Source organism: Ochotona princeps, chromosome 13 (genome assembly GCF_030435755.1).
Source record: "Ochotona princeps isolate mOchPri1 chromosome 13, mOchPri1.hap1, whole genome shotgun sequence".
NCBI lineage: Eukaryota > Metazoa > Chordata > Mammalia > Lagomorpha > Ochotonidae > Ochotona > Ochotona princeps.
In genome coordinates this window covers 9795205-9810362 of record NC_080844.1, presented here as the reverse complement: position 1 = coordinate 9810362, position 15158 = coordinate 9795205, and the positions used below count along the sequence as shown (strand labels likewise).

Below are 15158 nucleotides of genomic sequence, written 5' to 3'. Positions count from 1 at the left end.
GTGGAGCCTGAGTTTCAAGTCTGATGGTTTAGGCTCATTGCATCATGAAGTCTGGCGTCCCATGTGGGTTGCTGAGAATCAGGGTCTTGCTAATTCCCTGAACGACCCTGGTCCATTCACAAGTAATCCGCATGGAACAGGCCTCACACACAGGAACGGCATTCAGAAGTAATACTGGTGTCATATCCGCTGAGCATTAGGAACCAAGTGAAGTCTTAAGGGAGGGTTCTTTAAGAAATAGTAAGTGGGGATTACTCACTCACCCAAAAGGAAAATTCTGAAATCCCTTCCTGCACTTCCCTCGGCAGTGTTCAATTATAAGGCGCTGAGGCCACCTCTCAGCTCATCTTCTCTCCTCCTCAAAGTCCCACAAACTGTTGGCAAACACAGTCTAGGCTGGCTCTTCACTCAATCCCATCTCTCCCTGCCACCTTGGGTTTGTAGATTTAGGATCCATTTTATTTATCTAGTTTCCTCTCATGCATAGTTTTTTGCCCTTTCAAAACCCAGCCTTTCTAGAGGTCCTACAATTTTCTTCTCCAGCCTCACCCAGAATCAATAAAGCGAAGGCCAGGAAAGCTGGTTGACAAGTGCAGAAATCTTCGGTAAAGAGAATGAAGAGGAAAGAACCCTCTAGTTGTCTGCTCCCACAGTGTGCCCATCTGTCTGAGTGACCAGTCATCTACCTAGCGCCACTTTCTGGGGTCAGATGTCTACCTGGGGGTCACACAGTGGATGTCCTGTGTGTGGTCCTCCCTCATAATCACCACTGCACAGGGCTATCTGGGCATCTCCAGCCTCCGAATGCACAGCCTGTCCTTCTAAGCTAAACCCTCTGTTCAGTGATCGCATTCTGCTTCTCCTTAGGTGCACATCCCCTTCCACAGGGGTCAGGCATGCTGGGTTATTGCCCCTGTGAGGATTGGGGAAGAAAAAAAAAAAAGCAAACAAGCATCCCAACTGCCTGCCACCCTGTCAAGAGGAGCTGCCTTAGGTTTCTCAGAAGATAAAGGAGAGAGCAAAACAGGGGACTAAAGTCAGGCCGGGCCATCTCATTGACTATCCTCTGGGAAGGTCTTTCCTTGGATCATTTTTGGACTCCTGTGGCTGATGTGCTGGGCCAGCCTCTGAGGCCCAGACAAGAGCAGGCAAGCGGCCTGGAAGCTCTGGACACCTTAGGGCTCAGCCTTGTGCTCCCTCCCTCAGGTTTTGGAGTGAGGGAGACAAGGGGCTGCAACTCAAGATAGCTGCTGTCTGTGTTGCACCCGATGTGCTCAGAGGTGAGCCTGCGGGAGGCTGGCCACCATGCAGGGAATAGCAGGGCTGAAACCAGCTTACTCTGGTACTCGCGGAAGGGAGGTGTAATGTGTATAATAGGTGTTTGCTTTCCCTTACCATCTTAGACCCCCTTGGGAATATGCTAGGGTGAGGTATGGAAATCAGACGTGCCACACAAGCAATGGTCAGTGCTTAATTAGTGTGCCCTTAAACATGTGGCCCTGTATCCCGTTAGAGTGAAAACGACACCATGTCCACAGTTACAGAGACCCATTTTCTTGGGGAAAAAAAAATTACAAGCTGTCTCAAAATGAGTGATCAGAAGAGAAATATAAGCCTGGGCATGCGGGGAGATGTGCCAGAGCATCTCAGCTCCTTGCTCAGAGGGGGTTCCATTGCATTCAGATAGGGAAACACAAGAAAAGCTGCCAGAGACTGGGCTGAGTGAGAGGCGTGAGCACTCACTGCGTGGAGTGCAGTGCACCCTGGTTCCCCCCTTTCCTGTATCCCAGACTCTCTCTAACCTTTGTGGTGCAAGTCCCAGGAAGGGGAAATAGCTTCCTCTGGAAACAGTAACCCCTTGTACCCTTTATGGTTCAAAAGTAACTACAGCCTTGTGTTTGAGCAACTCTTGCTTGAGGCTGATGATTTGGCCACCCCCACCTTCCCGCACCACCCCGTAGTGTTCAACTCCAAAGCAAAATCACAGCTACCCTTACATGAGAGCAGGCTCTAAGAAGATGGGCATTGTGGTCATGGGACTCACCGTTGTACCCTCAGAGTAGAGCCTGACCCTAGAGTCATGCGTTGACCTGATGAAAGCACAGACAAGGACAGGGTCTCTTCAGTTCCAGCCAATGAACAGTTCAATAAGGTGCCAGGTGCTCAAAGGTAATCCAGTGCCACACTGAATCCAATTGGCCATTCCTGGGTTATGCTGTAATTTGCATCATGTTCCTGGACATAATTCACACCCCTTAGCTAGTAACTTACTTCCTGCCACCTTTACTCCTCCTTTTCCCTGCCGTAATTAGAATAAAAATAAGGGGGGGGGGTGGAATAACACAAGCAAAAGAAAAAATGCATAAAATGTGGATTTGAAGATTCTCAGTACTCAAGGTGAGAAGCAAACAGCAATGGGTTCAGTTTCCCCTCCTCCACCCAGCAGATCCCAGCGTTCACTTTGGTATGTGATGGGCTGGGATGCAGTGGTCGCCAAAGCATGAGAGAACAAGATGCTCTTAGGGAGAGGCAAAAGCACCCCCTCTTGTCTTGGAGTGAATGTGGGGTCTCAACTTACTGAAGGAATAGTAAGAAATGTTCACCAGGAGGCACAGAGAAGCCTGCAAGAGGCAACCAAGTACCCAAGATCCCCTGCTGGAGCTCCAGGATCACAGAACTCAAGATTAACCCATCAGCCAAAATTTCTGCTGGTCCCTCTGTTCTGTTTCATCTTGAGCCCCATTTGGATGCATTGCCCTGTTACTAATCTCCATATTTTCACCGTCTATGTAGTACTCCACCGTGTGATTACACTTTGATTTACTCAGCACATTCCTTATTAATAGATACACTGAAGAGTACTCTTGGTGTTGCTACCTTTACAAACAGTGCTGTGCTATACATCTGACTTTCCCAACAGTGCCCCTATTTCTTACCAAAGAGTCTTAATCTTGGGGAATAGCAAGTCATAGGTGAAGACATTTAAAATTTTAATAGATGTGGCAAAGCTGCAGCCTAGAAATTTCATAGCAGGTTAAAGTTTCATCAACCAGTCAGCAAAAGACATTCATTATACCTAGCCACTGTAGGGATTATAAAACTTTCATAATTTTACTTACTGACATATGATAATCAATATCTAATTACTTGAATTAATGCTTACTTACTTATAAATAATGCATAGAAGGTTTTCAAAATTTATTCATTCTTGTTACATCTTTTTATGGCAATGGTAAGATCTTGGATGCTTTGCCTTATTGAGTCAGTAGTAGTAGCTTTTATATTTGCATTGTGAATAGGAATTTATGTGTTGTAATTTTATTGTTTGTGTTCTGTGTTTTGTCAACTCTACTGAAGGCAGAAATCATGTCTATTTTTCACACTGTTGTTTTCCCACAGATTTGTGCAGTTCCTGGTGCAGAGCGGGCACTGTATGAACGTGTGTCACATGATGAGCAGTTGCACAGACTGGAGGTTGTGAACGCCAAGGCTGGCTACCTTTTCTGCATTGACTAGGACTCACTGAAGTTAGCTGCCTTGTCCACAGGAGCCCAAAAGCATGTCTTGTTCCATCTTTAGATACAAACACAAGTCCTTCCTGTTGAAACGCCAGTCTCTCCCAGGCTCATGTCTCTGAGCATTGGTGGACCTCCCACTGCAGACTGTTGAGCAGGAGTAATGATTGTCCAAGGAATGGTCTTCAGTGATGACACATGAAGTTACTGTGTATTCCTGCTTTATTCTATCAGTAATGATTTGAACAGCAAATAGAAGATTGGATCTTATTTCTTTGGGATTTATCCTATCATCTAGGAGCTTCTGCAATTATTGGTACTTTGAGTCTTTTAGATAACACATCCTTTTCCTGGAGAAGAGGGGGTGCGTGTTTTTCCAAAGTTGATTTAACCTGAACAAAATACAACCTATGTGTCATTGCTCTGCTAGTCTTAACCTCCGAAACACAAAAAAGTCTGCAGCACAAACAAATGTCAGAAAGCATTTCCTTTAGTGGAACAGCTCAATATTGAAAGTAATCATGCCTCTCCCTCCCGTTCTTGCATAATCATTGCAATTATTATCATTTATCCAGACATGTGACTCATTTTTGTTCTCATAGAAACAGAACTGTATCTTCCAACTAATGCTTGGAATTTGACCCTTCACTTCTGGTGTGGTTTTGTCAAAAAATGGCTGGACATTGAGTCTCCAGTGGAGAAGCCAGAGAAAGTAATTCTAAACATTATGGTGTCGGAAGAGGCAAAGAGTGAATAAGCCTCATTTTATTTGAAAGGCATAGAAACAGGGAGAGATGAGGGAGAGTTGTTTATCTATTGATTCACCCCACACCCCAAATGCCCACACAACAAAGATGAGGCCAGGCTGAGGACAGCAGCCAACAAGTCAATCCTGGCTTCCAAGGACAGGTGGTAGGTATCCAAGTTCCATCATCTTCTTCTTCTGCCTCCCAGGATACACATTAGCAGGAAGCTGGACCATAAGCAGATCTGCTGCTTGGAAGCAACAGGTACTCAGTATGGGATGTGGACATCCCACGCATCCTCTTAACCACTGCACCAAAGTCCTGCCCACGAACAAATGTCTAGTGATGCATTTCTTCCCAGCAAAGAGGGGTGCTGCTAATGAAGACAAGATTGATTGCTTTCTTCCTTTCACACACACCCCACCCACCAGTAGATGGGGAAAGTAAACATTGTGGGAACACCAGATAATATTTTTTTCTTCTCTAAGTTACGATAAAATGCAGTGTAGAAGAGGTCACATACCTTTATAAAGATTCCAGAAATCCTTATAATCTATATGGGTGACTAATCTATATGGGTGACTTTTAAAATTGCTTTGATTAATGAATTTTTTTATTTCAAAAGCATAGGGAGAGAGAGAGAGGGAGGGAGGGAGAGCAGTAAGAAGGGGTGAGAGAGAGAGAGGTGAACTGACTCACTCTTCCAAATACCTGTAGCAGTTAGGATTGGGCCAAGCCAAAACCAGGAACCTGATTCTCCATCCTGGTCCCTCACAAGAGTAGCAGGCACCCAAGCACTTGCGCCTTTGTCTGCTGCCTTCCAGAATGTACCTTATCAGGAAACTGAATCAGAAACAGAACCAGGCATTGTGTGGGACGCAGGTGTCCCAAGTGACTTTCTGCTGCTGCTGCTAAGGCTCACCCCTGCCGTCCATATCTGATCCTGCCATATATCATTTAGAAGATACTTTCCAAGCTAATAAAAGTACAGAGGAAGGCAATGGGAAAATCTGCTGTCACTGTCTATTTATAATCTAGCGGGACACATGCATTATGCAAAAATGGTTCTCTTCTTTCTGAGCCAAAGACAGTGAGTGACAACAGAAAGTTCCCTGTGGTTCTGCTGGAGAAGGGGAAAGGGAATCATTTAAGACAGGTGACTGAGAAGAACACAGGCTCCGGCCCTAGGCTTGTGCCTTTGTGTTCCGAGCTGATCACCTCCTTTCCTTTGAGGGAACCTGGGCATGGCGAGGTGGGCATGGCAAGTTGGACGCTAGAGTGAGTGAAAAGTGACAATCGGTATTCTCTTCATTTATCATTTAGGGACCAGACAGCCGATAGTACATTTCACTCATCTGAAGATCACGAAGGGTGGTCCTGACAGGCAGTTCTAACCACAGCCATAAAGCATGGGGATGGAGGCAGTAAAGTGTGAGATAACTTAAATGCTACCATGTGGGAGACCCTCATGGGGAACTAGAGTCCAGGTGTCAGCCTGGCTCAACCCTGTTGGTTGCAGACATTTGGGGAGCAAATCAGCAAGATGGTAGATCTTTCTCTCTCTGCCTTTCCCCTCTCTCTGTAACTCTACCTCCAAACAAGTGAAACAAATCTTTTTAAAAGTAAAGCCACCTGTTGGGTATGGTCTTTTCCTCAGGTCTTCTCAGGTCTTTTCCTCATCTTAAAGTGGTTCATGATTGCGTCATGCTTTGATTATTCTGTTCTAAGACTTTGACCTATCAGCCTTACTCTCTTGGATTTTGAGCCAATTGTAGCAACTTAAAATTCTGAGTTCCAACTTCTGTTTCCCAGTTCCATATTACACAGCACACTAACGGTCATACAAGTCAGTATATTCAAAACTAAGATCAGTCCACCATGGCAGTTTAGCTCTCTGCTCACATTCTGTATCTGGGCTAATGACAGCACCAGGCACTGGGTTGTCATAATTACAATTCTCAGAGCCCTTGTCTATTGCTCCCTCTGTCTCATCTTCCACAGTCAATGTTGAACCAAACCCTGACTATTCATCTTACAAAATATTCCTAAAGTCTTCCTTAATTCATCCTTTATGTCAAGCTTCAATTCAACCCCTTATCATTCTCTCCATGGACTATTACCATAGTTTCCTCCAATTTTACAACTTTCCCTGATTTTGTTTTAAAAGATTTAATTATTTGAAATAATTGCAGAGAGGAAGAGATGGAGAGAGAGAGAGAGAGAGAGAGAGAGAGAGAGAGAGAGAGAGAGAGAGAATAGATAGATCTTTCATCCCAGATGACCACAATGGTTGGAGACAGCCCAGGCCAAAGCCAGGAGCTTCCCCCCATGTGGGTGTCAGGGGCCTAAATACTTGGGTCATCTTCCTTTGCTTTTCCCTGGCCATTATTATCAGAGAGCTAGATGGTAAGCCAGGAAACAAACTGATACCCATGTTAGATGCCGAACTTGCACATGGCAGCTTACTCGCAAAGCCACAATGCCAGTCACATTGTCTGAATCTTTCTTAAAAGTATTTATCATGTTTTATTCCTGATCTTAAAACATAAGTAAGTACAGCAACGGGAAGAATGTAATTACCTTTGCCTCCAACACTAGAAGAGGAAGCTGTGGCTGACACTGCCCAGAAACAGTTCCTAGCTCCTTTTTTTTTTTTTTAAAGATTTTATTATTATTGGAAAGCTGGATATACAAAGAGGAGGAGAGACAGAGAGGAAGATCTTCCATCCGATGTTTCACTCCCCAAGTGAGCCGCAATGGGCCGGTACGCGCCAATCCGATGCCGGGAACCAGGAACCTCTTCCGGGTCTCCCAAAGCTTTGGGCCGTCCTCGACTGCTTTCCCAGGCCACAAGCAGGGAGCTGGATGGGAAGTGGAGCTGCCGGGATAAGAACTGGCGCTCATATGGGATCCCGGCGCATTCAAGGCGAGGACTTTAGCCGCTAGGCCACGCCGCTGGGCCCGTTCCTAGCTCCTTGAGTCAATATTCACTGTTCTGACCCAGGAGCTAAACTTGTGCTCAGAAACAGAATTTATAATTTTTACAAACAAATAAAATCATTACATCAAGTCCTAATTATTTGCCTTCCATTGCCATTTTTAAACACACTTTTCTCTATTGAACAAAAATGTCAAAGACCAGATTTCAGGTCCACAACAAGCATTCTGTTTCCTGACCACTGCTCAGTCTGCCCCTCACCCGCCTTCATCATCACCATTGCCCAGGGTGGGCCACACCACCCTCTTCTGCCTGCAGAAGGTTCAGATATCATGACTGAAGGTAGAGCTCTCTTTCTCTCTCTGTCTCAGCTCTGGGGCCTTAATGATCTCTCCTCTCTGGTGTTGGGCACGGCTCCTGACACATACTAACACAGATCCTTTCTCTGAGAATTTGTCTTCCTCTTTCCGGTTTCACCTGTCCCACATGGGCGTTCCGGGTTTTTGCTTAGTGAATATTAGAGTTGGTGCTAGGATGAATGCACACTTCTATAGCTTACTGGAGTAAGGTGAAAATTTGATTGATGAGGATCTTCCCAATAGCATTTAAAATTTATGATTGTTTACCTTGGAGGGGAAGATGGAGGGAGGGCTCAGCCTCTGCTCCTTTCCCCAAATGCTGACAAAACCCCAGGCCAGGCTGGCCACTGAAGCCAGGAGCTAGGTCTCCCATCCATATGGTCAACTGATGACCAATTCCCACTTCCTTTCTCTCCCTGTATTTTAAAGATTTAAATTTATCCAAAAGACATAGTGAGACAGAGAGAGAGAGAGAGAGAGAGAATGAGAGAGAGAGAGAGAAAGAATATCTTTAACCTGCTGATTCACTTCCCAAATGGCTGCAATGGCAGATATTAGTATAAACTGAAACCAGGAGCCAGGAATTTCATCTGAATCCTCAATGTGGATGCAGGGGCTGAAGCCCTAGGGTCATCTTCCATTATTTCCCAGGCCATTATCAGGTAGCTGGATTGAAAGTGGAGTAACAGGGACACGAACTAGTGTCCATAGGGTACTGGCTTTGTAGCTGGCAGTTTAACCTAGTGGAGGCTTAACCTACCAAAGCAATACATCTCTCCAAAGTGTTCACTATGGTGTGGTGTATAAGAGCTACAATCTAACAGACTTAAGCTACTTTAACTCAGATTTAGTTTATTTATTTGATAGTAATATCCTCTAAAGGATACTACTAAACTTTTAGTCCTGACAAGCAGAAACTAGTTTTTGTTCACTTAATATAACATGCCAGAAGAAAAATTTGTGAAGAAAACACTGAAGGGGTAAGTTTCAAATTCCAGATTTCACAAACTCACAGTGCCAAATGAGTCTCCCAACTTCCTCTAGGACAAGATCCGCTTTTCACTGCTTGATAGCTGCTTACGGAAACTTGGCTGAAACAGCTCAAATCCTTTCTACAAAACTGGTCACATCTACCCATGCTGTTGTACCCATCATAGCCAGGGCCATGAACAGACACTCACCAACTAGCCACATACAGTGGCCTAGGCTGCAAACATCCCTGTCCTGTGTCACTTTGTCTGCTCGCTCCTGTTGCAGAATTCAGAAAGAGTTCTATGTATTTGTGCTGCATATTGGCCCTATCCTTTTTTTAAAAAGGAGGTAAATTTACAAAGAGAAGAAGATACAGAGATAGAAAGATTTTTCCATCTGCTGGTTTACTCCCCAAATAGCTGCAATGGCCAAGGCTGAGGTGATCCAAATCCAGGAGTTTCTTCCGGGTCTCCCTTACAGGTGCAGGGTCCCAAGGCTTTGGACCATCCTCCACTGTTTTCCCAGGACACAACCATTAGCTGGATGGGAAGTGCATCAGCCAGGACATGAACTGGTATCCATATGGGATGCTAACCCTTGCAAGCAGAGGATGAACTAGAAGCCATATGGGATGTTGGCCCTTGTAAGCAGTTAGCTGTTGAAACTGGTTGCAAGATCAACTGGTTGAGAAATCGCCACAGTCCCAGGCCCTGTATTTTGACACAGCTGCCATGGCTTGTGTATGAGTGCCAAACTGCACATCAGCTCTGCCTATCACTCTCCCATTTGAGCCAGTCTCAATATGAACTCTCATCAAGTTGTGTGGAGAGCATTTGTAGATGTTGTTCTTGGTCGCTTTGTATACCAGTCTTTGCTTGTGGACCCAGTGGTTTCTGGTGCTCTGCAAAGCAAACTTGCCTTTGTATCTGTGGTTGTTTATACCCAAGAAGGGATAGTTAAGGTTTCTGAAGGACCTATCGGTGGAGAAGCCGTATTTATCACTGAGGCTGTATTCCTCATAGCCCCCATATTATAATATACGCCTGGGCAGTGCTGGTCACTGGACCTAGGCCATTGGACAGACATGAGCTTCAGAGGAGGAGCTCAATATGACCTCACTTGCTCCTGACTATCCTTGAACACTTTGAGGCATCTGTGTCCTATTTTTTCCTTGTGAATTCTTAATACCTGCTCTACTACCTCCTTCAAGGCAAACTGCATGAAGGCTTCATCTGTAATCTTGTTCTTAGGGTTCACAGGCAAAGAGATTGCATCCCACCCAGAGAAAAACCAAACAATTTCTTCTGTTATGCATGCCAGTGGAGTCTTTGGAGCCTTACAAAGCCATCCCTCACTGTGTTGGTGCTGTTGGGAACACTGCTTCCACACTTCACCCATCTTGGTTCTGGAACACTTGAACCCCTGAAAGTACCAATGCTGCAAGCTTTCCCTGTCTTTTTTCAGAGCCAATTTTGTATCATCTTCTAATTCAGGTTCCCCTTTCTGCCTGTCTTCTTGAGTGTAGATAGAAGGGACATCTGCAGCTCCATCATGAATCATGAACCTATTGGTCTCCAATAGAGTGAAATCGGGGAAGAGCTCGGAGTTCCACCACAAGGCTGTCACCTCCCTCAGGACACAGCATCATACGCACTTGACAGGGTAGATTTCATACACACTTGGGTGCAGGTTTCTAGGGCTTAGAATGCCAATGAGGCACTTCAGTGCAAGATATTCTGGAAAATAACCAGCTTTCCAGTGAGGAGAGTAGCTTTGGTCTATTTCCATCCAGGGAAAGTAACTTACAGCCAAAGGATCCCAAATCACACCTGATGCTTAGAAACACAAAGGGCTGCTGGGAAACTGGGTGCATCTTTTTTGTTCTAAATCTTTAGGAGCCAGACAGCAATGCAGAGATATGTCTCTGATTCTTATTCCAGCTTTCTGCTAATGCATGTCCTGGGAGGGAGTATGTGGTGATTCAAGTACATGGGTCACACCTATGTGGGAGATACAGATGGAATTTGGGGCCCTGGATTCAGCCTAGACTAGCCATGGGTGTTGTGAAGTCTGGACAGTGAATAGGGAAATGGAGAATCTCTTTTCACCTTTCAAGTAAGTTTGAAGAAAAAAATAAAAGGAAACTGGGTGTTTCATTTTTGAAGTGTTCAATGAGATAGAAATACTAACTAATCTGATTTGATTACTCATTGACTCCATGTCTCAAATGACCACATTGTCCCCATAAATATGCACAATTAAAATAGCAATTAAACGTAACATAAACAACAAAGGAATCGCTGGATCAGAAAATGTGTAGACATTTCCAAATGTATGGGTCAGAAGATTCACTCTTTCCAATGCTGTCAGTTGATGTAAGGTCATTTTCATAATAATTTCTTACCAGTATATAAATACTTTGGTTACCCCACAACCTTCCAAGGTTTTACATGTTTCTGGGTTAAATCCCACTTAATTATGATTCATTATATTTTGTATAATGGATGTAAAATAAGCTGCACATAACCTGTATAATTTGATAAATGTCACAGATGTCTACCCTCTGGAACAGTGACAACTGTCAATGGAACAAACACATCTATCAATCCCCCAAATGTTCTCATGTCCCTCGTCATCTGCCCCTGATGACCCTCTCTGCCCTGCCACCCCATTCCTAAGCAAAAGTGATCATTTAGCAGCATTTTGGGGGAACTACATATAAATGGAGACTGCCATCTAAATTTTATATGATTTCTTTCACTCAACATAATTATTTGAAAAACATATTTGAAAAACATTCATGGAAAGTAGTTCATTCTTCTTTACTTTTAAGATTGATTTTTTTGTTTGTTTGAAGAGCAGAATGACAAAGAAAAATGGAGAGAGAGAGAGAGAGAGAGAGAGAGAGAGAATATGAACCAGGCTGGGCTGGATTGAAGCCAGAAGCCAGAAACTCCATCCAAATTACCCACATGAGTGGCAGGGGTCTGAGTACTTGGATAATGTTCTGCTGTTTTTCAGGAACGTTAGAAGGGCGCTGGATCAGAAGCAGAAAAACTATGACTAAAGCCAGTGCTCCTATATGGTACCTGCAATGGTGACTTAACCTGCTATGTAAAAGAACAAGTCTTAGTCTATTGCTTTTCATTCCTTTTTATTCCCGAGAACCCTGCCTTTGTATCAGTTACATATATATTTATCAGTTGACAGACATTGAGATCATTTCCAGTTTGAAGCTATTCCTAATAAAGTTGCACAGGCATTAAGGTATGAATTCTTATATGTTTTCATTTCTCTTGGATATATATCTAGGAATAAATTGGCTAAGTTATATATTGATACATGTTAATTTTTTAGGAAACTCAGGAAATATTTTTTTCTGCTGTATATGGAAGCTCTCTTTGCTCAGTTTGTTTGCCAACACTTGGTATAATAGATTATTTTAATGTTATTTTTATACATGTGTGATGGGATACCATTGTGCAGTTTTGATGTATAATTTCTTATTGATTAGCATGTTTGAGCATCGTTCAGTATACTCACCTGTGAAATGCTTGGCCTATTTTTCTACCAAGTTGCTTGGTTTCTTGTTGTTGAATTTAAATTTTTCTTTCTATAGTCCAGATGTAAATTATTTATCACATATGTGATTTACAAGTATTTCTTTCCCCTCTGTGCTTGATATTTTTGTGAACAGACTCTTCTGAAGATCCCAAGTTTTGACCTATTTTTTCTGTGTCTGTCCATTTATCTTTTTCCCCCTGTTTTTACTGATTGCATCTATGGCATTTGCACCCATTTGCCAGAGTTGTGGGAGCAAATTCCTGCATGTTGAGTGGCTTGGAATAACCACCATGTACCACCTCACGGGCCTGAAGGCTGCAAGTCAGAGATCAAGAAGTAGAGTCCTTCTGGAAGACCCTAAGCAGAGTCTGTTCACGCCTGTCTCCTAGTGTCTGTGGGGATTGTTGGTCTTTGTTCATGGGCCTTCTCTGGTTGTTAAACACACAGCTGCCATCCTCTGCTGCCATATTCTGTACTCACCATGTGGGTGTGTATGCCTCTGTATCCATATTCCCCCCTTTTATAAAGGCACCAGTCATATTGTAGCAAATCTCACCCAATGACCCTATGTTAACTCCATGGTGTGTGTATTTTCAGGTGAGCCCATGTTGGGGTCCTGAGAGAATTGCAGCCTCTGCTGCTTTTTCTTCAGCACTGGCGGGCAAACAGTGCATCCTTCAGTCCACAGCAGCATTGTATTACAGAAACTTCAGCCTAGACCAACATCATCAAGGTTTGTTTTGGCTTTTGCCCTTCTAGAGGTTTTGTTGTTGTTGTTTTCTGTTTCAAACTTAGATGTGTTATCCCTTTGGTTATGATACAGAGTAAGATGTATTTTCTTAATTTGAAAGGGACAAGGAGAGATCAATTTTCCATCCACAGATTCATTCCTTAAATGTCTGCAATTGCTGAGCCTAACAAGGACAAAGCCTGGAGCCCAGAACTCCATCCAGGTATTTGAGCTATCCATGGCTGCCTCCCAGTGTGCACAATTAGAAGCCTTGCAAGGACTTGAACTTGAAACCCCTGTGTGGGATGCGGGTTATCCCAGGGCACTCACCACTGGGTCACATGCTCATCCTGGTTCTTGCTTTGGCTTGTGGTTACCCATTATTTCACCGCTGTTCTTTGAAAAGAGTGTCTTTCCCACTGTCTTACCCTTGTACCTTTATCAAAGATCAGCTGTCAATACTTCTGTGAGTCAAGTTTTGGCCTTCAGTCTATATATATTTACAGTCACATCACAGTCACTTGACAATGGCAGCTAACCTTTCAACATAGGTGTGATCTTCTAGTTTCTCTCATTTCCTCTGAAATTCCAAAGGATGCGGTTTTAGATCTTTTTGTCTTCTTTATTCATTAAAATTTCTCTTAACGTTCTGTGCACTTATTGTTACTGACGTTCATTGCTCATTTGATTTCATTTGATTCAGCCTCAATTAGTTAACTTCTTTAGTTTCATTGAATTACCTACTAAGCTCAGCTAGTGCATTTTCCTATTTTAATTTTTCAGTCTGAAAAATCTGGTTGATCATTTCTGCATTTTTTTCTTTACCCAAAGTTCCATTTCATTGGTGAGATATTCTTCTTTTCATTATCATTACTTTCAATTTATTTGAAAGACCGAGGCTCCAAATAGAGGAAATTCCCATCGCTGGTTCACTTCCCAGAGTACCATCATGTCTGGGGCTGGACCAGACCCAGTCTGGGTCTACCACATAGGTAATGAGACCCAAGTTCAGAATACCTGCTGCATGGCAAGAAACTGAAATCAAGAGCAGAGCCAAGATTCAAACCCTGGCAGTCAAGTGCAGATAGCTTAAATGTCACAGCTTCTGGGTCAAATGCCTGTGGCTTCAGGCTTATATCCTCAAGGAACATTCCGGTACCAGGCACACTGGCAGACCTGATTTGGCTGTGTGATTTTCTCTGCCCTTTACCGATGCTACATGTTTGTCACTGTTTATTTCCATTTGTTTTCATCTTTCAGCAGGAGATCTCATTATCCCTTGAAATTTGATTGAAATTCTTGACATTTGTTTTGAATCTTCTTCGCTCTGTAGAGAATTTCCACTTCTTCTGTCAAGGTTAGGGCTTTTGAATTTGTTTTTTCAATCACTACCATTGATCATTTTGAATAGGATGCTGCTGTGTTCAACCAAGACCTTTTAATTATTTTCTCGGACTAAATGCATCTGATCAGCTCCATTCCACAGAGCATCCACATCTCTGGGATTCTGTGTTTTATGTAGCAATGACGTCGCATGTCTGATGACTTGTATGGCAGGATGTAGTCACACAGTTCACATCCTACTGAATGCACGTAGATGTAAGCCTCTCTCTCCCTTCATGACTCTTAGATGTAACCTAGTGTCTACTTCAAATATTCTGGAAACATTGACTTTGCAATTTGTCTAATAGTAAAACATTAATCTTCTCAAAATTACGAATCTATAAAGTTTCTATTTTATTTTCTCTTTAAGATTAACTCACTTGTTTTATTAATATGTAAGTAAAAGTGGCATATAGAGAGGTGGAAACAGGCAGAGAGAGATAGAGAGGATTTTTCACTTCTCAAATACCCGTAATAGCTAGTGCTGGGTCGAGCTTACGTCAGGAGCCAGGGTCTCTATCTGGGTCCCCCACGTGGCTGGCAGGGATAAAAGGTTTTTAGCCATCATTTGCTGCTCCAAGGGTACATGCTAGTAGGACGGTGGACTTGAAAATACAAATGGAGCTCAACCAGATATTAAGATAAAGCATGGAGTACCAAACAGCAGCTTAACCCACTATGTTACAATGCCCATCCCCAGGTCATCAGTTTAGATGTCCTATTAAATTTAATGTCATCAGAATGTTTTCCTTTTCTTTCCTATTGTATTATCTTTTACAAATTCTTAGTATCTAAGAACTCCCCTGCAAACAGTAAATATACAGTTTTATTTTGGAGAGACTCTTACCTCTGTTTGGGTAATGAATTTCTCCTTCTGTGTCATGAGGCTGAGCCAATGCTTGTGTATGGCCTGCAAGGGAAAGGGTTGCAGCGAGCCCTGCTCACTCCTCC

The 15158-nt window shown here is 43.3% G+C and overlaps 1 pseudogene; it reads right to left on the bottom strand.

Moving 5' to 3' along the window:
- Window positions 1-7456: 7456 nt before the first annotated feature.
- Window positions 7457-10178, bottom strand: LOC101522624 (heterogeneous nuclear ribonucleoprotein F-like; annotated as a pseudogene).
- Window positions 10179-15158: the final 4980 nt, after the last annotated feature.